Source organism: Pteropus vampyrus, unplaced genomic scaffold, assembly GCF_000151845.1.
Source record: "Pteropus vampyrus isolate Shadow unplaced genomic scaffold, Pvam_2.0 Scaffold14, whole genome shotgun sequence".
Lineage (NCBI taxonomy): Eukaryota > Metazoa > Chordata > Mammalia > Chiroptera > Pteropodidae > Pteropus > Pteropus vampyrus.
Window position 1 is genome coordinate 5,377,843 of NW_011888795.1, and position 25,083 is coordinate 5,402,925.

Genomic DNA, 25,083 nt, shown 5'->3' on the forward strand with positions numbered 1-25,083 from the left:
TGTTAAAAAGGCATTGACATGGAAGACAAGAGCTATGAGTTTCACAAAGGCAGAAATCATAAAAGTTTCACTTATCACTGACTCCTAGGTGCAATGTGTAGTATAGAACAGTTTTCAATAATTATATATTAAAGAAAGTAAGGAAAGATGAAAAAAAAATAGAGCAGAAAAGGTAGCAGTAAGACTTGTTTACTAGGACATATTTTATAGCTCTTTTGACCAATTCTGGGAGTTGGTCTAAGTTCACCCAAATCTAAAATTCTAGTTTTGATTACCAAAAATGCACAATTTCTTACTTTTCTCCAGTCCAGGTCCTTACTTTTGCCCTGAACCTCATCCCATCTCTGATTTTACCCTAAGTATAATGATCAGAAAGGGAATAAGTCTGAAGTATAGAGGCAAAAGGTAATGGCAACAGCTAGCTGCATTTTTAACATATACTTCTTTTTTTCTTAACTAATAGAATCCCTATATCACTGGGACCAATAATATACACAACCAAAAGACCAAATGTTCTAATTTCCATACCAGCTTTAGTGGCTGTATAAATAAGTTTTAGTCAATGAGCTATAACTAAAAGTTTTGGGAAGGATTTATTGGAAGTTTCCATAAAGGGAATAGGACAGATATTTGAGAAAAGCTCCAATTATTTCTTTATTTTCTTTTTTTTCATCCTATAATGTGGATGGAAGGTAGAAAATCTAGTGGCCATATTAGGCCATGAGATAGACTTGAGGACAGATATCATGCCAAAGGAATCTGGATTCCTAATGATGGTAGACATAGCATACTGGCCATGAACTTAATTCCAAGCTCAATTCCAAACTTCTTCAAATAAATGAATGAGTGAAATATACATCTACGTTGTTTAAAACCAGTGTTATTTTGTGGTGGTTGTTATTTATACTTAAATCTAATTCAAACTTATTTAATATAAAACTCACGGATGAGTTGAGAGTTATGAATAGCCTAGGGGTAACCTATTTCAAAATATACCTGCCAATTTTTAAAATGTTTGATATTTTTAAGATAGTCAGATATCTCTGCATCATAGTAGATAAATCTAGGTACTCGAAACATTCCTTTCCTTTTTCTACTATATCATATTTTTTCATCCACCTTTGCAGTTAGTGTGGCCATATGACTGAGTTTTGGATAATGGGTAGAAATGATGTGTACTGCTTCCAGGCTGGCCTATAACTTTCAACAGATAAATTCAACCCTCTTTCTTTTTCTCTATTTTAGTTGAAAGGAGAAGATTTTGGGGACATGAAGACTGATAGAGGCAAAATGGAAGAAACCTAGGTTCCTGAATGAAGACCTTGAATTTTTATATAAAGAGAAATAAGCTTCTATTCTGTTAATCTCTTGACATTTTTGGTGGTGTTGACTAATTCAGTTGAGTTCAAACAGCAGTGTCAGAGTCAACTACTGTGTAACATAAACGTGTCAAGTGCTGTAGTGGAAAGTCTGAGCTCTGAAACAAATTAACACTATAACCTAGGGAAAATAATTTAATCTCTTATTTTTAGTTTCATCATTGTCAAAATGGGGAAAATATCACCTACAGTAGAGGGTTATTGAAAAGACTAATTGATATAATTTTTATGCAAACCTTAAGCAATTATAGAAAGATTAGCTACTAACAGTATAAAGAAAAGGAAACGAGACTCTGAGCATAGTGCAGTAGTCCAGGGAATGGAAAAGAGGCAGTACACAGAAAACTCATTGCAAAGGCAGGCTGGCCTATTAAACTACTCTGAAGCAACTTGCTCATGGGTTTCTTTCTGCTTAAATTATTGCTTTAAAAAATATTTTCTGGCAGACAGCCTTATTTTTCTGGCTTTCTCTTAAAGAAATTTAGGGAATAATTAAAAATAATCTTGCATGATGTGACTATTCTAGGAAATGCTGCAGGTTCCAAGTACCAAAGCATCTTTTGGCATATGCATGCTCAAGTATAGACGCTACAGCCTAAAATGGGTGTGCATAGGCAATGATTCCGTGGTAACTATGGCAAAGCCAATTCTGTTTGCTAAATATTACCAATGGCCAAGGAAATAAATGAAAAGAGTCACCAAATCCAGACTACTGTCTCTTGTCTTTGGTGATATCAAGCTGCAAATAATGTATCATTGCCCTCAAAATGGTGGCCCAGAGAGACTTTTTAAGTAAGATTTTGCTTAAAACAAAAGATTCTGAGTAGTGAAAGCAGGTAGAATAGTATATAATTTTCAACTCCATTAAAGAACAAAAAGAGTGGTGTATTAGTCAGGTTTGTATTAATATTGTATTGTATTTGTATTAGTCAATACAAATAAAACTAATAGGATATATATGTAAATATACATATATGTGTGTGTGTGTGCGTGTGTGCATGTATGTGTGTGTGTGTGTGTGCGTGTGTGGGGGAGAGAGAGAGAGAGAGAGAAAGAGAGAGAGAGAAAGTGTTCAGTCTGAGTCTGAAGGCCTGAGAACCAGGAGAGACAATGCTGTAAGTCCTAGGCTGAGGGTAGAACACTCATGACTCCCCTCAAGCAATCAAGCAGAGTAGGGGCCATTTCTCTTTTTCCGCCTCGTGTTCTACTCATAACTTCAGTGGATTGGACGATGCCCACTCATACTAGACAGGGCAATCTGCTTTACCAAGACTGTGGGTTCAAATGTTCCTTTCATCTGGAAGCATCCTCACAGACACACACAGAAATAACACTTAGGCAAACATCTGTGCACATCTTGATTCAGTCAAGCAGACACATAAAATTAACTGTCATAGGAGACTTATGACTTCCAATGATAAAGACTTTTATTGTAACACTAGCTTATTACCTTTGGTCATGGCTACAAGTCCCAGGTCATTATGGCCCTAAACTCTTGATAGTTTACTCTGAATTCACATCTTCTTACTGAGCTGTGTTATATTCCATCAAAACACAAAAAAGTGAACTCATGCTTCCTATATTATTTGGGTTGTACAGAAGCAAAAGAAAAACCTCTAATCCAAACTCTGTTGAGACAAAAAGAGAAATAATAGACTAATGTACCTAGAAATCCTAAGTGAAATATTAGAAGCCGTTTGGTATATGGGTTAACATAATTAGAACTTGGTTTTTGTCTGTTTCTCACTTCTATATTGTCTTCATTCTAGGGAAGACTATATGTTTGCGGAAAAAATGATAGGCAGAAATCCAGGCCTATATACCATTCCTCAGTAATGTCAACCACAAAGTAACACTTTTAAAAAGTCAAATAATTAAATAAATAAATAAATAAAATAATAAAATAAAATAAAATAAAAAAGTCAAATAATATAACACAAATATAATGAAATTAGAAAATATCAGAGACAGCAAACTCCCCACATATTATTAAAGTAATAGACACAATTCAAAATCAATTATGGATCAAATAGCAATTTCATTAGTGTTAAAAGTGAATGACATACTCTGCTTCTGGTTAGGATATATAAAGTCAAAATTCCCTAAAAATAAAACAAGCTATATATACTAGAAATCAGTTTTTGAAACTTATCAAAAGCTTGAGGGTATAAAAATGCCTCCTCCTCTCCCCACCAAAAAAATAATGAAAATCCTTTCTAGGATAAAAGAGAACCACCTCTATTTCTATGCCTGATAAAGTGGCTGGAGGTGAAGATTCTTCCACAGTTGAGAGTAAATATACTTTGTGTTTTTTATGACTTATTTATATGTATGCTGTAAAACCCATGATATATTATTAATTTTGTCTTAATTTATTTGTGTCTTAAAATAGATGTTTTTCTTAATTTTTAAAATTAAGATATCTTAAAATTTAAAGATAAATGTTGATATAATAAAAATAATAAAGATATTTTATATTTTCTTAGACATTTAGCTGTCTGATACATTTAATTCTTTCCTCAAAAACCAGTATTCTATCTGGTATAATTTCTCTTTTTCATAAAGAATTTTTTATCATTTTGTATAGTGCCAAAATAATAGTATTATATTATAGGTTTTATAGTACATACTTTAATTCACCTAAAAGAAGGTATAGAAAGATTGAGAGATAATTAAGAATAAATAACCAAGGTAGCAAATTTAAACACAACCATATTGACAATTACATTAAATATGAAGAGACTAAACAATTAAAAGACAGACATTGTCAGATTGAATTTAAAACATGAGAGCAAACTGTTTTCTGTTTTCAACATCGTAAAGCTATTCATTTATTCCAAATGTAGGGAAAAAAATGCAAATCTAACAAAATTCCCAAAGGAAAAGAATTAATAAACATGACAAGTTGATACTAAAAGTCATACAAAAGAATAAAGATTCTTAAAAAGCTGTGACAGTTTGGGATAAGAAAAAAATATGAGGGACCTACTGTGTCTTTTTTCTAGATAATTTCTAGATTATGTTAGTATTGACTAGTTAACACAGTTCTGAGAAAAATAAAGTAGAAAAGGAGAAGTTTTTATGGAGTAGAGGGAAGTGGAGATTAGGGACCTTTTCTAACAAAAAAGAATGAATCCAAGAGGAAAATGTGTGAGCCACCTTTCCATCTTGCTCTTTTTATATTAAACATAAAGTGACATAGCAGCAATCATCTTACAACCATAGGGTGATAAGCATAAGGAATAAAAGACAACATACTTAGGATAATGCAATAGAAAGATGGCTGAACCTAATTTTCTTGATTGCATTAATGCTCTGCAAAACCAACGCTAGCAATACTTAACTCCACACTTCTAATGAGAAAAATAAACTTCAATTATGTAATCACTGTTATCAAGAATTCTTTTGATTGCCATCATACCTATTTCTAACTATTCTAACTTCTAAAAAGAGAACTACAAATTAAACAACAGTAACTCTCAATTTCCCTACCATCATATTGACAAAATTAACAATTTGATAATGCCAAAAAGTAAAGTGGAGAAGACAAAGTGATTCTCATGCTGCAGAAGTCGGTTTGCAAATTGTCAAAACCACTTTGGAGAACAATTTAACAACATTTAATAAACTTTAGAATTATGTATGTTCTACAACAGAGAAGTTAGTCCTCTGTTCTCTAAAGAAATACTCTCATATTTATGCAAGGAGATATGCAAAATATGTTTTTTGCAGCAATTCTCACAGGAGTGAATAATTGGAAGTCATCTATATATCCACCAAAAAAATGTTTAAGTAAATTGTGGCATAATCTTATGGTATGATAGTATTCAACAGTTAAAATAAATCAACTAAATTTATATGTATCAGTATTGGTAAATCTTGAAAACATGATTTTGAGTTACAAAAAATTAATATGCAGAAGGATACCCACAGAAAGATACCATTCATGTAAATTCTTAGAGCACATGCACTCAATCATCGCATAGTGTTTATGGACACACAGATTGCATTGAATTGCTAGTTTTTCCCCTAAATTTATTCTCCCTCTTCATACCAAATAATAATAATAATAAAGTTTTAGGTGGATATGGCCACCAAATAGACACTACACTTTTTTTTTTACCTTTACTATTTAGAACCTGAAAGAGCTTTTACTTATGTTGAAATATCTGTTGATATTTATAATATTCAAAATTAAAATTGAGACATTGAAATACATTTACTTTATTAAAAACATAATAAATCTTTATATTGATATTATTTTGTAAAAAATAACTTAAAAATAAATTTAGTAGAAGACTGTCGCTCTCACATTTTCAAAAAAATTTTTTAGTGATGGAATTTATTCAAGACATATCTGTGTTTGCATTCAATCTATAGTAATGTTTTTATTGTAATGTTTTATAGTAATCATATCTGTGTTTGCATTCAATCTATAGTAATGTTTTTATTGACATACCTGAAGAAAATTTGGCCTCCCATAGATAAATAGTTGGAAAAAGGAGGAGGTTACGGACACCTTGAAAGAATTCCAGAAACACTGGGAGCCCTCGGATTGCACTTTGAAAACTGCTGCCTTAAGAAATAGCGAGACAACAAAATCTCATGGATCAAAGCGGACTGTCTACTCTGTATCCTCCACCTCCCTATCAACTGCTACGTGAGAGGGAAATAAACTCCAATTTCATTCGAGCCACTGTGTTTTAGGGACTCTTAATTAGAGAAGCTTAGTTAGTACCCTATGTAATACACAGAGAAATAAGTAAAGTATAAAATGTGATCTGGAAATATATATACCCCCACAAAACGTGATTTGGAAAGTGTACAAAGGGACTTCAAATGTATCTGCGATATTTTATTTATCTGAATTTGTACTTAACTGCATTTGCCATTATGCTTCCAAATGGCAGAAGTGAAGGTCTCAAACTTTTTCTTTATAAACATGAGTTCATTGAGCCTTATTAAATAATATGATTCTAAAATTACACATGGATTTTGAGAGAAATTAAACAAGGCAATGAAAAGAAATACATATACAAAGAATAAATACATGGCTAGTCTTTTATACACTATTATATTTACTTAAGTTTCTTTAAGTAAGAAGCCTATTTTCCAGGGCTAGCACAGAGAGTATCTGTGATACTCCCATGGTATTACAGATATTTATATGTCTGTTTTAATCTAAAGATTTCAAAGTAATTTACAATTAAAAGTAATCACTTAATATTCTAGACATTTACAGTTTGGAAATGTTAATGTCTATAATTTTGTAATATTAACAATAATTCTGTTAATTAGACAGAGCAAGAATGATTAATACAATGGTGAAATTGAAACCTAGAAAGATAGATAAAATGACATACTCAGACCATATAGCGAGTTTTTTTCTCCATGTAGATGTCAAATTATTTTTTCATATTAACGTTAATTTTCAAGCTTTTTTACTTGAAATTCCCTAATACATTTTCCCTCACTCACCATTAGCCAGAACAACGTTGCACAGCACTCCGTACCTATCACTGGCAAAAGAGAAAACACTGGCAAAAGCTTTAGCCTTAATATCAAGGCCTATCCTCTGGGATTATTGCAGGTTGAGAGTCACCTTTTCTGATCGTGTTGCTACCACAAACCAAACAAATTCTGTTAACAAAAAAATAAATGGAAATGGCTGCTGAGTGGGCAATCTAACAGTTCTTCCACAACATCCATAGCGTACTTTTATTTTATTTAAACCCTTTCTTTGTGTTAGATGATGTGAGATAGAAAGAGTCCATGATGCAGATGTCCTTTCAATATGTGAATGAGGAGGAGAGGACATCCCCTGTTTCCTCAACTGCTTGAATTGTGTCCAACTTTCTTTAGCTCATTGGAGAATACAAACCAGTTTATATTATAAACATACTAGTGTGGTTAGGATTTCGCATAAAAGTAAAAGACATTACACGCATTTAGCTCAGTTAAATGCTATCCTCTGACTGTAAGTTCTTTGCAGGCAGAAATTTAGTCGATTCTTTTTAACCAGTTCATTTCTGAGGTCTTAGCCAGTGCCTTGCATATAATATGTGCTCAACATGTCCTCTAAATTGTTAAATTTTATTTTATACCATTTTCATCCTCTATTAGTCCCTCTCCTTGTATCTTCTAAAACTTTCTTTTTTAGACAGAAAATTTGTTCTTTCACAAAATGTCAAAATGATAACCAACACTTATCTAGCATTAATTTTGTGTCAAACATTCTTCTATTTTATTTATACTGTATATATATTCCCCCTAGTTAAATTAATCAGAATTATCACCTCAAAAGCCCCAGCTATGCCCAAGCTGGAAGTCATGAAATCACTATATTCCATGCATCTTAAATGCATCCTGAAACTTGGAGCTAACAATCACAGAGAGAACAAAACAAAACACCCTACGAAAAAGTCCTGCACATATGTTATCATAGTGAACTAGTACAGAAGAGAGACAAATGTCATCGAGAAAGGTGCCCTTTACACCTCAGTCCATAAGCCCTGGAACCTACCACTCCTTCAAACAGAGATTTGTGTCCAGAGAACTCAGTGGGCCAGGCAAGGTTACCTCACACCAGACACAGGACACCCATGGCTGTGGAAAGTCCCCTGAAGTCACTGGAACATACATAGGAGTGTGTGTCTATGGATATAAATATAAAATGCTTCATTCACCCTAGCCCCCAAATCTGACCTTATTTGTCAGTGCTACCTTGGCTGGGTCTGGAGAGCAAGGACAGAACATCTTGACCAGCTAATGCTTTGACAGATGCAGAAGTGTGTGTGCTCGAGAAATGGTGGGAGAGGACATGCTGTGCCTGAATCTTTACTTTGCTGCTCTCAGAGTGTGGTGGGGAGATGAAGCCTTACTTGCTCATGGGGCCTCTTGCTCCAGGAGAGTGTTCAAATCACTTCTGTTCTTTTCTTATTCTCTAGCATAATTGTTCTTTGTAAAAATTACAGGCTCTCAATTTTTAAAACGGAAACTGGAGGAAAAAAAATCATAATCTCCACCACCCAGCACAATAATTTTTGCACTTCAAAAAATAAAATTCTTTCAAGTCTTTTCCTTATGCTTTTAAATTGGGTTGTGTTTGACTCTATCCTTTGTTCTGGACATTAAACATCAATATAGAAAAATGCCTATGCTGTATCTAAGGTAATTATATAATGAGTTCAATAAAGGACAACTTTGGAAATAAAAGGGGAGCTAAAATTAATTATATAGCACTTTGAAATTTTAATTTATTGACCAATAACTTGGTTATATGATATTGATGTAAATGATATTGATTTAAAATAGTCCTCTTTAATTCAAAACCTATTCTCAAAAATGATTCACTTTAAAATATTTAAGTAAAGTATATCCATGTACAGTAAAACATTTAAAGTTACAGTTGAAGTTTTTAAAAAAAATTCTTTATATTAATTATCTGAACTCAGGAACCTAACTGAATAATCATTATTTGTATAACTTCACAAACTTTATTAATATTCTTAGTTGTATCATAGATAAATAGTTGGAAAAAGGAGGAGGTTATGGACACCTTGAAAGAATTCCAGAAACACTGGGAGCCCTCGGATTGCACTTTGAAAACTGCTGCCTTAAGAAATAGCGAGACAACAAAATCTCATGGATCAAAGTGGACTGTCTACTCTGTATCCTCCACCTCCCTATCAACTGCTACGTGAGAGGGAAATAAACTCCAATTTCATTCGAGCCACTGTGTTTTAGGGACTCTTAATTAGAGAAGCTTAGTTAGTACCCTATGTAATACACAGAGAAATAAGTAAAGTATAAAATGTGATCTGGAAATATATATACCCCCACAAAACGTGATTTGGAAAGTGTACAAAGGGACTTCAAATGTATCTGCGATATTTTATTTATCTGAATTTGTACTTAACTGCATTTGCCATTATGCTTCCAAATGGCAGAAGTGAAGGTCTCAAACTTTTTCTTTATAAACATGAGTTCATTGAGCCTTATTAAATAATATGATTCTAAAATTACACATGGATTTTGAGAGAAATTAAACAAGGCAATGAAAAGAAATACATATACAAAGAATAAATACATGGCTAGTCTTTTATACACTATTATATTTACTTAAGTTTCTTTAAGTAAGAAGCCTATTTTCCAGGGCTAGCACAGAGAGTATCTGTGATACTCCCATGGTATTACAGATATTTATATGTCTGTTTTAATCTAAAGATTTCAAAGTAATTTACAATTAAAAGTAATCACTTAATATTCTAGACATTTACAGTTTGGAAATGTTAATGTCTATAATTTTGTAATATTAACAATAATTCTGTTAATTAGACAGAGCAAGAATGATTAATACAATGGTGAAATTGAAACCTAGAAAGATAGATAAAATGACATACTCAGACCATATAGCGAGTTTTTTTCTCCATGTAGATGTCAAATTATTTTTTCATATTAACGTTAATTTTCAAGCTTTTTTACTTGAAATTCCCTAATACATTTTCCCTCACTCACCATTAGCCAGAACAACGTTGCACAGCACTCCGTACCTATCACTGGCAAAAGAGAAAACACTGGCAAAAGCTTTAGCCTTAATATCAAGGCCTATCCTCTGGGATTATTGCAGGTTGAGAGTCACCTTTTCTGATCGTGTTGCTACCACAAACCAAACAAATTCTGTTAACAAAAAAATAAATGGAAATGGCTGCTGAGTGGGCAATCTAACAGTTCTTCCACAACATCCATAGCGTACTTTTATTTTATTTAAACCCTTTCTTTGTGTTAGATGATGTGAGATAGAAAGAGTCCATGATGCAGATGTCCTTTCAATATGTGAATGAGGAGGAGAGGACATCCCCTGTTTCCTCAACTGCTTGAATTGTGTCCAACTTTCTTTAGCTCATTGGAGAATACAAACCAGTTTATATTATAAACATACTAGTGTGGTTAGGATTTCGCATAAAAGTAAAAGACATTACACGCATTTAGCTCAGTTAAATGCTATCCTCTGACTGTAAGTTCTTTGCAGGCAGAAATTTAGTCGATTCTTTTTAACCAGTTCATTTCTGAGGTCTTAGCCAGTGCCTTGCATATAATATGTGCTCAACATGTCCTCTAAATTGTTAAATTTTATTTTATACCATTTTCATCCTCTATTAGTCCCTCTCCTTGTATCTTCTAAAACTTTCTTTTTTAGACAGAAAATTTGTTCTTTCACAAAATGTCAAAATGATAACCAACACTTATCTAGCATTAATTTTGTGTCAAACATTCTTCTATTTTATTTATACTGTATATATATTCCCCCTAGTTAAATTAATCAGAATTATCACCTCAAAAGCCCCAGCTATGCCCAAGCTGGAAGTCATGAAATCACTATATTCCATGCATCTTAAATGCATCCTGAAACTTGGAGCTAACAATCACAGAGAGAACAAAACAAAACACCCTACGAAAAAGTCCTGCACATATGTTATCATAGTGAACTAGTACAGAAGAGAGACAAATGTCATCGAGAAAGGTGCCCTTTACACCTCAGTCCATAAGCCCTGGAACCTACCACTCCTTCAAACAGAGATTTGTGTCCAGAGAACTCAGTGGGCCAGGCAAGGTTACCTCACACCAGACACAGGACACCCATGGCTGTGGAAAGTCCCCTGAAGTCACTGGAACATACATAGGAGTGTGTGTCTATGGATATAAATATAAAATGCTTCATTCACCCTAGCCCCCAAATCTGACCTTATTTGTCAGTGCTACCTTGGCTGGGTCTGGAGAGCAAGGACAGAACATCTTGACCAGCTAATGCTTTGACAGATGCAGAAGTGTGTGTGCTCGAGAAATGGTGGGAGAGGACATGCTGTGCCTGAATCTTTACTTTGCTGCTCTCAGAGTGTGGTGGGAAGATGAAGCCTTACTTGTTCATGGGGCCTCTTGCTCCAGGAGAGTGTTCAAAACACTTCTGTTCTTTTCTTATTCTCTAGCATAATTGTTCCTTGTAAAAATAACAGGCTCTCAATTTTTAAAACGGAAACTGGAGGAAAAAAAATCATAATCTCCACCACCCAGCACAATAATTTTTGCACTTCAAAAAATAAAATTCTTTCAAGTCTTTTCCTTATGCTTTTAAATTGGGTTGTGTTTGACTCTATCCTTTGTTCTGGACATTAAACATCAATATAGAAAAATGCCTATGCTGTATCTAAGGTAATTATATAATGAGTTCAATAAAGGACAACTTTGGAAATAAAAGGGGAGCTAAAATTAATTATATAGCACTTTGAAATTTCAATTTATTGACCAATAACTTGGTTATATGATATTGATGTAAATGATATTGATGTAAAAATAGTCCTCTTTAATTCAAAACCTATTCTCAAAAATGATTCACTTTAAAATATTTAAGTAAAGTATATCCATGTACAGTAAAACATTTAAAGTTACAGTTGAAGTTTTTAAAAAAAAATTCTTTATATTAATTATCTGAACTCAGGAACCTAACTGAATAATCATTATTTGTATAACTCCACAAACTTTATTAATATTCTTAGTTGTATCTATTTCTAATATCATGACACTAGTGTTTTTTGGAGAATATATTTTTCAACATAATATTACTTTATTTTTTTCAGGTAATTGACAAATATTTCTTCAAAGTTGTATTTTACATTTAATACATTTAAAATTATTGACATTTTAAATCAAATCTTCTCTATAGACATTTTTATTGAGAACACACCCTTATAGCAGTTGAAATATTTGATACACTGTGAAATTTGTAAAAGGTAGGCTATTTTCTATTCTAATATATTTTATATAAAAACGAGTAAATATTTCAGCTCACATATCTGCAAAGATACTGTCTTTTGCTTCTATTTAGAATCTTTCTTTAATAAATATTTTTATAAGTTCAAGCTCATTAAGTAACAAGTCGTCTCTTTTTTACTTATTTGAAAGTTTCTCTACGCATAGACACTACAAAATAAAAAGACTCCTCTATTTTATTTCATTCTAAAGCTTTATTAAAAATCTCTTTCCACAAGTTTACATATTCCAAAACAAAACTAAATTTTAACATTAAATTTTTTACAAAGTGAACTTTCATTAGTCTGTTTTGTTCCTCTTTTGTTTTTAAAGGAAAATTTCAACTCTTCTTGTTTGTAAACTTTATTATCAATAATTACATTTATCTAAAAGTTTCAAAGCTTAAATTTTGTATTGCTTAATTTACTAAATATTTAAATTTAAAATTTCTAACTTTTTAGATTTAGAAAGAAATGTGAACATAATGTATAGGTCTCATTTACAAGAAGTTCAATGTCATTGCAGGACATTTAGGTTTATTTGTAAACTAGATCTTAAAAACTCAAATATTTCAAAAATCAATGAAAGAGAAGCAGTGTAAAAAGAAAATAAGCATTGTGGTAATCTGAGCATTTTCTTTATATATAGTCAATGTTAACTTCCTCACAAAATTCTATATCAAAAAGGGGTACTTCAATTTATAGTCATTTTATTATTATTATTAGACATGAAAGTCATTTGAACTTTGTCGCCATCGTCATCAATAGTGTAATGGACAGATTTGCATTACCCTTGGCACATTTACCTCCTGGGCCAGCTCATCATCATTGCTTGCACAGTCTTTGAGGTGGCACTGGCCTGAAGGCCAGAGTTCTTTAGTGCTTTAGGCTCCAGCACGCTTACAATATGAAAGCAGGCCATTGTTCCGATTGCCTTTGGGTTTCCTTAAGTTTAGCTGGGTTTTTCTACAGTAACCTCACTTGTCTCCACACATCAATAGAATTGGGCCTCAGGATGGAGATGTGAAATCTCGTACCTGGTCTTCTTGATTCTTCTTTCCCTTACACAATCACTGGGACTGGCAGGAATGAGCTGTCCCCTCTTTCTCGTTCTGCATGACCAGTATCCTCCTTAAACAAAAAGCTATGGTCAAATCTTTCAGGCTTTAGAGTAGGAGATGGAAAGTTCAGAAAAAACTTTCTCTTTCTTAATAAGCTTTACTTTAAATCTCATTATAATTCTGTGGACATAAAATTCCTATGTTGGTTGCCATTAACTGAATATTAACTTTTTTTCTCTCTCTGCATTTCTGTTATACCAATCCTAATTACTCTTTGTACTTCTCCATTCTGCATCTCCATAAATGGTAAACGAGTGCTTTGGGCTGACAGGTGAAAGTCAGGTACATGAGAATGCAAAAATGCATATGAGATATGTATATTCATATATTTAAAGGATGATCACCCCCTCTTAATAAAGAAATAATTAGTGGGTCAAAAGTATGTAAAAACACTGTCATCTGATAATATTGAAAGTTGAATTACAAAAGAATTTTCTATTGCTACAAGCTATATATGAAAGCATTTGTTTCACTGTATCCTTATAAGGATTATCACTTTGAAATTTTTTGCTAACTTAATAATCAAAAAATAATCAAGGACTAATATTTAGATTGTCTTAGTTTTATTTCTTACTCTAATTTCTCTAATTCCACAGGCAGGTAAGGTTGAACTCATGAGAGAGGCCTTTTAATAACTTGATCTAGGGATGTCAAACAGTGAGAAACTGTGCAAAATCAAGACTGAGATTTTTGTTACTGAGATCAACAGTTTTTTAATTTTACTTTCATTTGAAACCAGGATTTGGTTACTTGGGTTACTAGTCTGGCTATTTAGTAATTTGATAATCTTTAAGATTTGCTTTGTTCTTTCAGACTTCTAAAGTTGTTGCTGTTTTACATAGGTGATTTTAATTTTCCATGAATGGTACGAAATAGTATTAATTCCATTTTACAGCCAAATCGAGACCTACAAATCTTCAGTGATTTGCTCAAAGTTAATGGAAAGACTAGAGTGGTGTAGTAGGTCAGTGTATTAGAATTCTGATTCTACCACTGACTCGTTCTGTTACGTTGGAGAATTTCTTGAAATCTCCAAACTGCTTCCCTGTCTGCCAATCAAAATTTGCAAAGTTCAATCCAAGGATGTAATAAAAAATTTATATCTTGATACTTATAAGTAATTTTTAGTTTAGTGCTTGGAAGGTAACAGCCAGTTAACAATTATTCTCATTGAACAACAGTGCAGTGCTCTTTCTTTTATATTCCACTGCTTTTTTTTTTTAAATAAATCTTTGTAAATTTAGAAGAATGACTGTCTGCTTTATATTTTGTTATGTCAAGGATCAGTAGAGGTAAAGAGAGAGAAATTGAACTAACAGGTATTTTACATTTAAATTTACTTTACAAAATTACAGAATCACAAAAAGCAAAAACTATAAAAACAATACGTATTAACCCCTCTAACCATCTATAGAAACAGGTATGGAAGGAGAAAGGACTAGCCCAGAGTTTTACGGGGAGTCAATTGCAGTTCTGCATTTCTTTTAGAGCTCTAGTCTCTGAAATCAGATGCAGGGCTTTCAACACAATGTGTGTTTTATCCTTCTCAAACTGGGCTAGAAGAGTCATAGATTTAACCAATGAAAAATTAACAGGCCTGCCAAAATTCCAGCCAACCCTGCACACTTACTGGGCATCTACTGAGTGCCAGGGCCTGTGCCAAGTGCTCTAGGGGTTAGAGTTGAGTAAGGCACGGTCACTGCTCTCTGGTCAAGTGGCGGAAGTAAGCACACACACAAGTAACCTGATTCCAATGCAGACTGTGATAAGTGTTATCTTAGATCAGAGGAGGAGACAGGTCACACGACTGGAATAGCATGAAGTCAGGCCTGAAGCTGAGGGCATGCTGTTATTTAAGAACTCTATCAGGTTCATCTAGCAGCTTGGCAATCATCCAGAAACCCTGTAGCTTTTTGTCCTGGGTGTGCTGGGTCATAGGATGTTTCTATCTCTCCTAAATTCTACTGTTAAGGCCCCTGGAGTCTGAGAGGGCATAAAGGCAGGTGGAAAGAGAGATTTGTTTTACTTTTTAAAATAAATCATCCTAGAATGCCTGGAATTATGCAAAATGTCCTGTTTCAAGGTTACCTCTTTTCTCTCCCAGTATGTTGGGAGGTACCAAACATCAGAGCCTTCAGTTTTCTATCCATTAAGGAAGTGAACAAAACCCAAACTTACCAAATCTGTTTATTTTTCTAGGGCAGTTCTTATCTTATTCAGCTTTGCCTTAGCTGTTTGCATATCTGTCTCCCCAACAGGGATTGTTAGGTGCTAGAGCATAGGGCCCCTCTGACTCACCTCACCTCTCATAGCACTTAGAGAAAGCTTTATTGTATTAAATACTCAATCGAATTCAGTTGAATTGAATTGAACCTTCCATTATTCCTTAAGCTCTTCCTCATTTCCCAACTTGCTGGCAACTTTTCCAAAATATTGTCAAACTCAGAATTAAAATTGAAAAGGAAGAAATGAGACCTTTCAACTAAATATCACATTGTGTTAAATAGGAAGGAAAAAAAAAAAAAGCAAGGATGGGGAGAGGGATTAACTTGAAAGAAGAAATGAAAGAGTACTTAACTGGCCCAGAGGTCTGAACTCTACCCCTGGCTCTGTCTGAACTCAGGCAAACTGTTTTCATCTCTGAGCCTCAGTCTCCTTGACTGACAAACAAGAAGACTGAATAGATTTATTAATAAGGCTTTGTTTATTTTGAGTGATCTGTCATTTTAATTGCAGTTATTTTTTATACTATCTGTAACAATAAAAATGGTATAATTGACAATGTACAAAGCATTTATAAATACATTATTCCCATAAATATATATATATATATACACACACAAAACTGTGCTTTCAGCATTGCAATTCTATAATTAGGATCTGACTATATTGAAGAGAGGGCAAGGTGAGCTGAGAAGTAATGCACTCCATGCTCTCTCTGAAGCAGAGATGACCTCTAGAGCTTAGTCTGGCCAAGATCAGATTCCTGTGGTCATAGTCTGATCCAAACCAACTGCTGAGGCTTTGGAATGGCCTGGTCACTGCCGTAACTGTACCCAAGGAACCCACAAATCTGTGCTTCTACACATGCTGGCCAGACCCACCAACCACAGCTCAAGGCAGTCTTCAGGCAGAAAGGCTTCCCTTTTCTGTCTCTTTCACTAAATCTTCATTGCCTACCTCTCACTCACATTTCTGGTTTCAGTCACTACCTTATGCTGATAATTACCAACTCAAAAATTCTAACCTGAGCTAGGATTTCAAGTCCTAACCCACTTTTCTAACTAATCAATGTCTGTGTTGTGTCCTTGAAGTTCAATGTGATCCACTCTGCGTTTATTGCTTTCCATCATAAGAGCACTCTTTCTGACCTCTGGGCTCTGCCAACATTTGCCTTTTAACTTGGCTCAAATTCAGCTCTGATGTCTTTTCTTGGAATTCTATTGTTAATCACTGGCTGAATCCAACAAATTTTCCCCTTATAATACCTACTCCTATAATACTTAAGCCTTATCATTGTTTACTTAGACAAATACTTAACTTTTTAAAGTATTCTGAGCTATTTCACCATGTGCATGCTCCTTTCTGATCAAGCTATACTTCTAATCAGAAACACTCAGAGGCTCTCCATTGCCTACCATATAGAGGACATTTTTTTAATGCTTATGTCCAAGGCCTTCCATGATCTGGCACAATCAGCTATTCTTGCCACTAAGTGAACAGTACATTATATTCTGTGCCTCCCCATCCCACCCACCTTGCGATACACATAACTTTATAGCATTATTCAATTATCCAGTATGTCCTGTCCTAATAATGTAGGGAGGAGGAAAGAGAATTAAAAAAATGAATCAAGCCACGTACAGAGACTGCAATGTTCTAATCAGCCCTGCAGCCAGGCCAGGAGGACACCTTCAGAACAAAGGAATATTTCTGCTGGATTACTAAGGGAAAACATGACAAAGAGTCATTCCCTATGGCTAAAACCATGGGGAACTTATGGATTACAGGCTAAGAACTGCCAACCAACGTTTCATTCTGCATATTCTTGCCTTTTCACAGCTACATACCCTTCCTCTTCCTCAATGAATGTCCATATCAAAGGATATGGGTTGGCAAAGTCTTTTAAACAATAACTCACAAGAACTAAAGAATGATATATAAACTGAATTCCCTGAACACTCATCCCCCCACTATCTTTCCAAGCCTCCGTTGGTCCCTCTCACTCTGTCTCTGAGAGGAGACTGCACTCTGTGGAGTGTTACTCCTTTTCTAATAAACTTTCCTTTTGACTCTAACTTTGGCAAGTGCGTTGAATTCTTCACTTTCTGCCAAAGGACTCTCTTCTTCTCTCGGTACAGGGCTTGGTCTCCTCGTCACTTGAGGAAATGTGCCCTATCCTTCATCACTACTTCACTGCATCACTACTTCACTGCATCACTTATTAAAACATGATCCCATTCTCCAAGGTGCAGCTTAAATGGCCCCTCTAGTCTTATATTTTTCTCAGGCCACGTATGTGTTCTTCATCTTCTGAACCCCACAATCATTTTTGACTTTTATCTTGTAAGAAAAGGCACCAATTTTATTCTGCCTCATTATTTGGTCATTTATGTACTTATTTGTCCTTGCTCTTTTATTAGACTCTCAGTAACCAGAAAGCAAAGTCTGTACTTCACTCACCAGTGTACGTACTTCATGGTGAATGAGACTAAATTGGGCTGGATCGGAAGCAGATCTACAAGAATGCCATATAGTCAATCAGAAAAAAACTGAAACAGAACATCAAGGGGCATATCAAGACAGCTTTATCAAGCCATCTTCTAAGTTTCTGGTTTACTTAGGGGAACACACTTGTTTCTGTTATCCCAGGTTTCATATCAGTGCATCACTGGGGCACTTGACACAGCAAGGAGCTCAATACAGTTTAGATTAAATGGAGTTATAGTGAGGAATCAAAAAGAAAAGGAATAAGAAGGAGAAGAAAAGAATCTAGGGTCATTATGGTCTTTTATCTGACTTATTCTATGGTTTCAGCTGGGAGGATATAATTATAACATGGCTACCTTACACTGATTTCCACAGAAATTCTGTTTTTATGACAACCAGAAAGTGTCAGAACTGGGTAGAGCTTAAGAAAAAATGAAAATTGGTGCAAGGGAATAATACCCCAAATAATAACCTTCAGTCAGGGACCATTTATCCTGATATCTAGGGTAAACTATATCTACTATGATTCTTTTAGCTATCTTTTTACCAACTTAACTACACAAGAATGCAGAAGGCCAGGGGGCCTATATTTAATCAATATTAATCTTGGAGCAATTGGATGTCTGATTGAAACTCCAAAGTTCACCCCAAGGTCTCCATTCACTGTTGTCAAATCATATGAGACTTAGCTGTTGGCACGTCTGTCTCCCAGGTTAGGAGCTGGAAGGTTCTGGAGGACGGAGCCTCTCTGACTCACTTGTTTATCTCATAGCACCTAGAAGGTGCTTTGCCTTGTTAAAGATCTGATCAATGGTCAATTGAACTGATATAACCTTGGGCTATTCCATCGCTCTTTCCTACGTCCCAGCTTTTATTATATTCACTAAAGGGTCTCCGACTTGAACTTGCCAGGTAAAATTCTTCTTTCAAAGTAATTAATTTGCTCCATGCATTCCTAATAGTCATTCAACCCCACAGCACAAGAATCTGGCTCCTCAACCCTAAAACTTTGGCTGTTAGACGTGAAGTAAGCACACTGTGCCTAGCTAGCCCTGTGCACAGGGACAGTATGTGCCCTGGGCCAGGGCCTGGCCCTCTACCCCAGCAGCTGTACCCTGAGCCAGAGGACCAGGAGTATGGCCACCTGGTGCTGATCCTCTCGTTCCACCTGACAGGAAAACGGTTTAAACTTTCTCTTGCACAATGCAGGGGAGGCGGAGGAGGAAGGCAGACAAAAAGAACTGGTCAGGTTGATTTCATCAGCTGTAGCAGCAACTCCTCAATATTTCTTTGAGAAAAGATGTTGGCAGCTTAAGCACAGCATGCTCAGGCAGATTCCATTTAACAGGACATTTGAGCAGTCTTCAGTCTCCTCTTTCCCTCTTTTCACCTTTCCTTTCTCTCTTGGCCCTAGGCAAGAAAATTTTTTTCTTTTTTGGAAGGGTAAATTGGATGTTAACAGAGAGAGTCCACAAATTTAATTTCAAATAAAATGCTCTTTTCTTCAATACCGAGTAGATCTTTAGAAATAATATGCAATGCATTCCCCCCTCCTCTTTAAAAAATGTTTCTCTGGACACAAAGTAATATGCTCATTGTAGAAATTTTAGAGATTTTATTCTATATGTGTGTGTATATATGTATATATATATATATGTGTGTATATATATAAAATATACCTAAATTTAATGCATCATTTGATATAAGTAATCTTTAACTTTTTAATAAAATATATATTAAAAATATTTTTTCATGCTAGCTAATTTTCTTTCACAGCATGATTATTTGATCACATAGTATTACATTGTAGAGCTATAATAAAATGTATTTAATTCTACACAGTTGGATATTAACGTGTATTTCTTGGTTACTATATACAACACAGTGATAAATACCTTATACAAAATCTGCTGTGTGTAATCTTGTTGATTTTCTTAGAATATGTTCTCACTTTGTGAGAAATGGCACCAATCTAAATTCTCAACACCAGCCAACAGATCCAAGACTGGACTATGGAAGATTTTAGAAGCACATGGAAAATAAAAAAGTAAAGAACTGAAACTACAATTGCCGGTTCTCTGGGCTCATTACAGCCCACAATTTTCCATTGCCAAAATTCCCTCTTATTAAACAATCTGCCCAAGACTCTCTCAGACTTTAATTGATCCATAGTTTCACTCATCCCTTTAATTACAGTTCTAAAGCACACAGAGACCTGTGTGCATTAGTACATGAGACGTATCAAGTTCAACTAGCATAGTTCCCCAGGTGAAAGTAATGAAAGGGATTTCATTCTTTACTTTTATTCATATGTAGACTTTAAAAGGGATCCAAATAACCAATCCATAGCAACACAACAAACTTTCAGCCACTTTTAGGCTCTTCATTAGGTAGATCAACTTAATCTCCGCAGTAATAAGAATCTTTTCTCACTAGAAGAGTAAAATGGGAAGGAAAAAAGAGGATTCTATTTGGTGGGCTAGGGTAAAGAACTGGATGTTAGAGAGTTTGTTACATCATCATTCCTCAAGTATTTACTGAAACTAGACAATCCAGACACTGTGCTAGTTCCTTTAGAGAATATGACTGGAAGAAGAAAATCTTTACTATTAAAGAAGTAGAACTAGTTGAGGAGCTTCACAAATAGTAAACTATCTGACAAGAGAGATTGTTCTTCCATTACAGAAAGACAGAGATGATGGGTTACTGGTGCCTTGTCTCTGTTGATTGAAACAGGGAGGGGAATATGTCTCAGATCTTTGTCATAAACGTTAAGTTATTTAATAAATATGAACAAGGAAATCCCTATGGGGGTGCAAACACATTTGACATCTAAACCTAAACTTCAAGAATTTACAGTCTAGTTAGACAAATGATAGACTTATACATGAAATGATGAGCAGGCAGTTATTGATAGAATTATATAAGCAACAAGACTCAATATTTTAAAATAGAAAGGTAACATCTCTTGTGGGGATGGTCACAGAGGATTTTAGAAAGGGAAATGGGAGAAAACTATACTTGGAAGGATTTTTCCTTCCTTGTAGTTCAAGTTGAGTTGCTAGAAGATATAGAATTGGAATTGCAAGGAAAATCTTGAGGTAACACCACATTATACAATGAACTTGGACTGCACTTGATCTTCTTGTGCCATAAATATTGGGTATCTATGACGAGTAAGAAAATATGTCAAATCTTAATAATATGAAGATTCATAAAACTTGGCACTCTATCAAATTACTATGAGGGGAAGACCACTACTTTTTTATTCTACTTTACAGTTTGCAAAATTTATTCATACATATTATTTCAAACTTAACAAAAACTTGGTAGGATTTTTATTACTATCACTATCTTATCCGTAAAAACAAAACAAACCACACCAAAAAAATGAGAAGAATGAGTCAGGGTTTGTTACTTGCTCTAGACAAACAATTTTATTTATCTTATAGTATAGCTATTGCTCCAGAATGCTTTGTACAAATAAAATTAACTTTAGAACTTTGATCTCTCATGATTAGTTATTCAGTTTAGTAATTGCACTGATCATTTTCATAGTTTATTTCTTAGATATTTATCTTTTTCATATTTTAGAAATTCATTATTCCAACAGTAAGGTAACAGAGATCTCAGCATCTGGGAATAAAATTATCTGCTTTCTATGACATTTACTAAGAGCCAAGGAGTTGGCTTAGCTCATTAGTCAGCTCTGCATAATTTTCCATGTATTCTCATTAAATTTTGTACTGAAACATTCATTTTAATTTTTTCAACATTTTATAACTTTAAATAAGTTTTGATTTATTATTTGGATATTATTAAAATACTTTAATATATTTTATTTAATATATATTAAAGATATTATTATATAGTATATATTAATATATTGTTAATAATAATATATGTATTACTATATTATTATAATATACTATTGTTATAATGTGTAATATGAGTAATTCTTTTAAAAATAAACTTTTATGAATGTCTCATAGAAATTAAATGACTATAATATATGTTTTATATTTATATTAAAAATAAGATCTATGATTTCCAAAGATCATACAATTGCTATAAAATTTAAAACAGCCACACAACTTTTAAAAAATATTTTTGGAGAAATCATTGTATATCAAGTATTGTACTAGGCACTTGCACATCTTGTTGCATGTAATTCTTAAAACAAGTCTCTAAGTTTGAAGTACTGGTCTCTATTTTACAATAGAGGAATGCTCTCAGAAATATTTATAAGCTCAGCCAAGGTCATGTCTGGCAAGTGGGGGAAATAGGATGTGTCCAAATGAATGAGTTTTATACCAGGATTGGGAAGTGGGAAGAGGAGCCATCTATGACATTATTTTCTTGTGTTACTTAAGTTGATCACTATGACCAATCTAATACTGAATAAAATGTTAGCAAATCCAACACTCTCTTTGCTTATTCACTAATAGAACTCAGTTTGGGAACTGCATATGGAAAAAGCGTAGTCCATTGCCTCTATAACAAACGTCATATTTCTTCATTATGGTTTTGCTTTAACTCTGCAACTGATTTCAGCTGTTCTTATGCAAATGTGTAGTCTTATCTAGTTTCATCATCTGGGCTACCAGTAATCCTCTCCTCTTACTCTCACGATTTCCACTCCCATAATGTACTTATTTTCAATAAAAACAATTGGCCTAACAAAAGGTACTTGTGAGAATTCCATGTCAAATAATACAGCCACTTGAAAAAAAGGACATAGCTATTTTGGTGAACGTAAAGGATTCTTGCAAACATTATTAATAACAATATGAGCCCACACAATACTAGGACATAAACTAGAGGACATAATATATCGCATATAGTAAGCATACCCTATACATTTCAAGCAATTCTCTTCTAATCTTCACTGTTGATTATCACCAAAAAGACAAGGAAAGGAAACAGTCTGAAGTGATAAGTAACTCACTCAAAGTTATGCAACTAAATTAGTGGTAGAACCAGTTACAATGTCTGATCCATGTACTATTAATAAGAGCTTAAAGTATTGCTTGATTTTTCCAAATTTCAAGTTTCTTACCTTTAAATGAGGGCTGTTAATAGCTGTCCTGCCTACTCTACAGTCTGTTTGAAGAGATCAAAGAAGTTAATGGATGGGAGTGAGAATACTTTGCACGAAGTATAAAACTATAGAAATACGAGGTTTTGTCAGTCTGTCTAATGAATCTCTCTCTTTTGATTGAATAGATATTTATTAAGAACTTATTTAGAGTAAGAATGTTCTAGACTTTGGGACCATGCTCAAATATAACCAAATATATAATTCTCTGTATAACACACACAAAGAAAATTTGAAATTTGTAAAAATTAACATTGGAGAAGTAAGATTGCAATCTAATGCAGTTATGGAGGTTTGGCTCAGAATATCTATTCCAATTTTCTTCTGGTGTGACTTTACTGTGGAGAACAGAGAGCCAAAACAAAAATTTCTCCAATTCATTTTCACCTGATGATCCAAGTTTGATTCAGGTCATATGACAGCAGATGCAATCATATGGAACTTGGGATTTGAACTGAGATGAAGGGGATATTGGGCATGTATTTTATCAATGTGGATTATAGCATTTGTGGCATGGTTCTGGAGACACACTCATTGAGGCTTGCTGATTTAGCAGAAATGGCTTCTTGATAGAAAAGGTGGTGTGATGTGGGACCCTGAAGCTATAGTGACAGCTTCCTGATTTTGCACTACGGTTTCTTGCTAGGAAGGAGTGATAAGTTCCAGAACCAGTAACTATAGCTAACTCAGCAGTTCAGACTAAGGCAGTCCTATGTTTATATACATAATACAGGATGCCTGTTGATTTGACAATCAGCTTCCTCATCATAGCAGGAGAAGCAGCTCCTTTAGCAGCCTGGTTCTGTAGTACAGACTTGAGAATAGATTCTGGAATGTATTCCTACAAGTTTTTATTTAACTGTCTTAATAATTCTGACATGTTGTAATAAATCCTTTCATTCAAATTTTCTGAAGTGAAATCTGTTCTCTGCATAAGAATCTTGATCAATGCAAAACACATAAAAGGACCATTTTTAAAGGCTATTTTTAAAAGTAAATCAAGTAATTGATTTGAATAATAATTGACCCCAATAGTAGGTCTCCTACTGTGATAGCTGTTTTTCACTCTCAGTTTCTTTCTGCTTCCTTCTGCCTGTTCCTCATGTGTTGTTTTGTCATTCAGAGGAAAAAAGTAAATTGTACATTCAGCTATAACATCTGTGAGGAAATGTTCTTTTGAAATGCAATGTCATATTCCTAATTTGCATTGTTTGATTCCTCTTCAATATGGTGCAATGATCTTTAGTCAAGTCAAACTTATTTTTCTCTTTATCCTCAAATGTACATTCTTTTTTTAAATTAAAAAATAATCTTTATTGGATGTGGTTTCATAATGTAGCAGTTAGCACGTCTGCTTTACACTCAGAAGGTCCTGGGTTCGTGCCCCAGGGGAGCCATAGTCCATGGTCTACAGCCATGCCACCCTGAACAAGCCCGATGTCTGATCTCGGAAGCTAAGCAAGGTCAGGCCTGGTTAGTACTTGGATGGGAGACCACCTAGGAAGACTAGGTGCTGTAGGCATAAATAATAATAATAAATAATAAAAAAATTGATTAGAGTCTTTACTGAGCAGGGTCCTTATTTTTCTTTGATACAGTCACCTACCTTTCAAAACAGAATTTGGACTATAGATTAGCTTCAAGCTCAGAGTAAGGGCAAAAAGCAGTGCATAATTAATCTTTGGTGTTTCTTACAGATGTGTCCCATCCCATGCACAGTGGTTATTTTGAATGAGGTGGTTACACTGTTCCAGACTAAGGACGCTCAGTGTTTCCCAAAACTTAATTTAACCATGTACAGTTAATCTCACTCTCATAGGAAATAGTGTTTTAGAAAAATATTTCTTATATAATTTAAAAATGATAAGGTGGCTTGGACTATTACAAAATACTCTGTAAGAGTCAAAGCTTAATTCTTTATGTGGCTTTGCTACTAACTAGTTGTATGAATGGGCTTGTCATCTTTCTGG

At 34.2% G+C, this 25,083-nt stretch overlaps 1 pseudogene; it reads left to right on the top strand.

The window, feature by feature from the left end:
* Window positions 1-24,519: 24,519 nt before the first annotated feature.
* On the top strand, window positions 24,520-24,635 carry LOC111734287 (annotated as a pseudogene).
* Window positions 24,636-25,083: the final 448 nt, after the last annotated feature.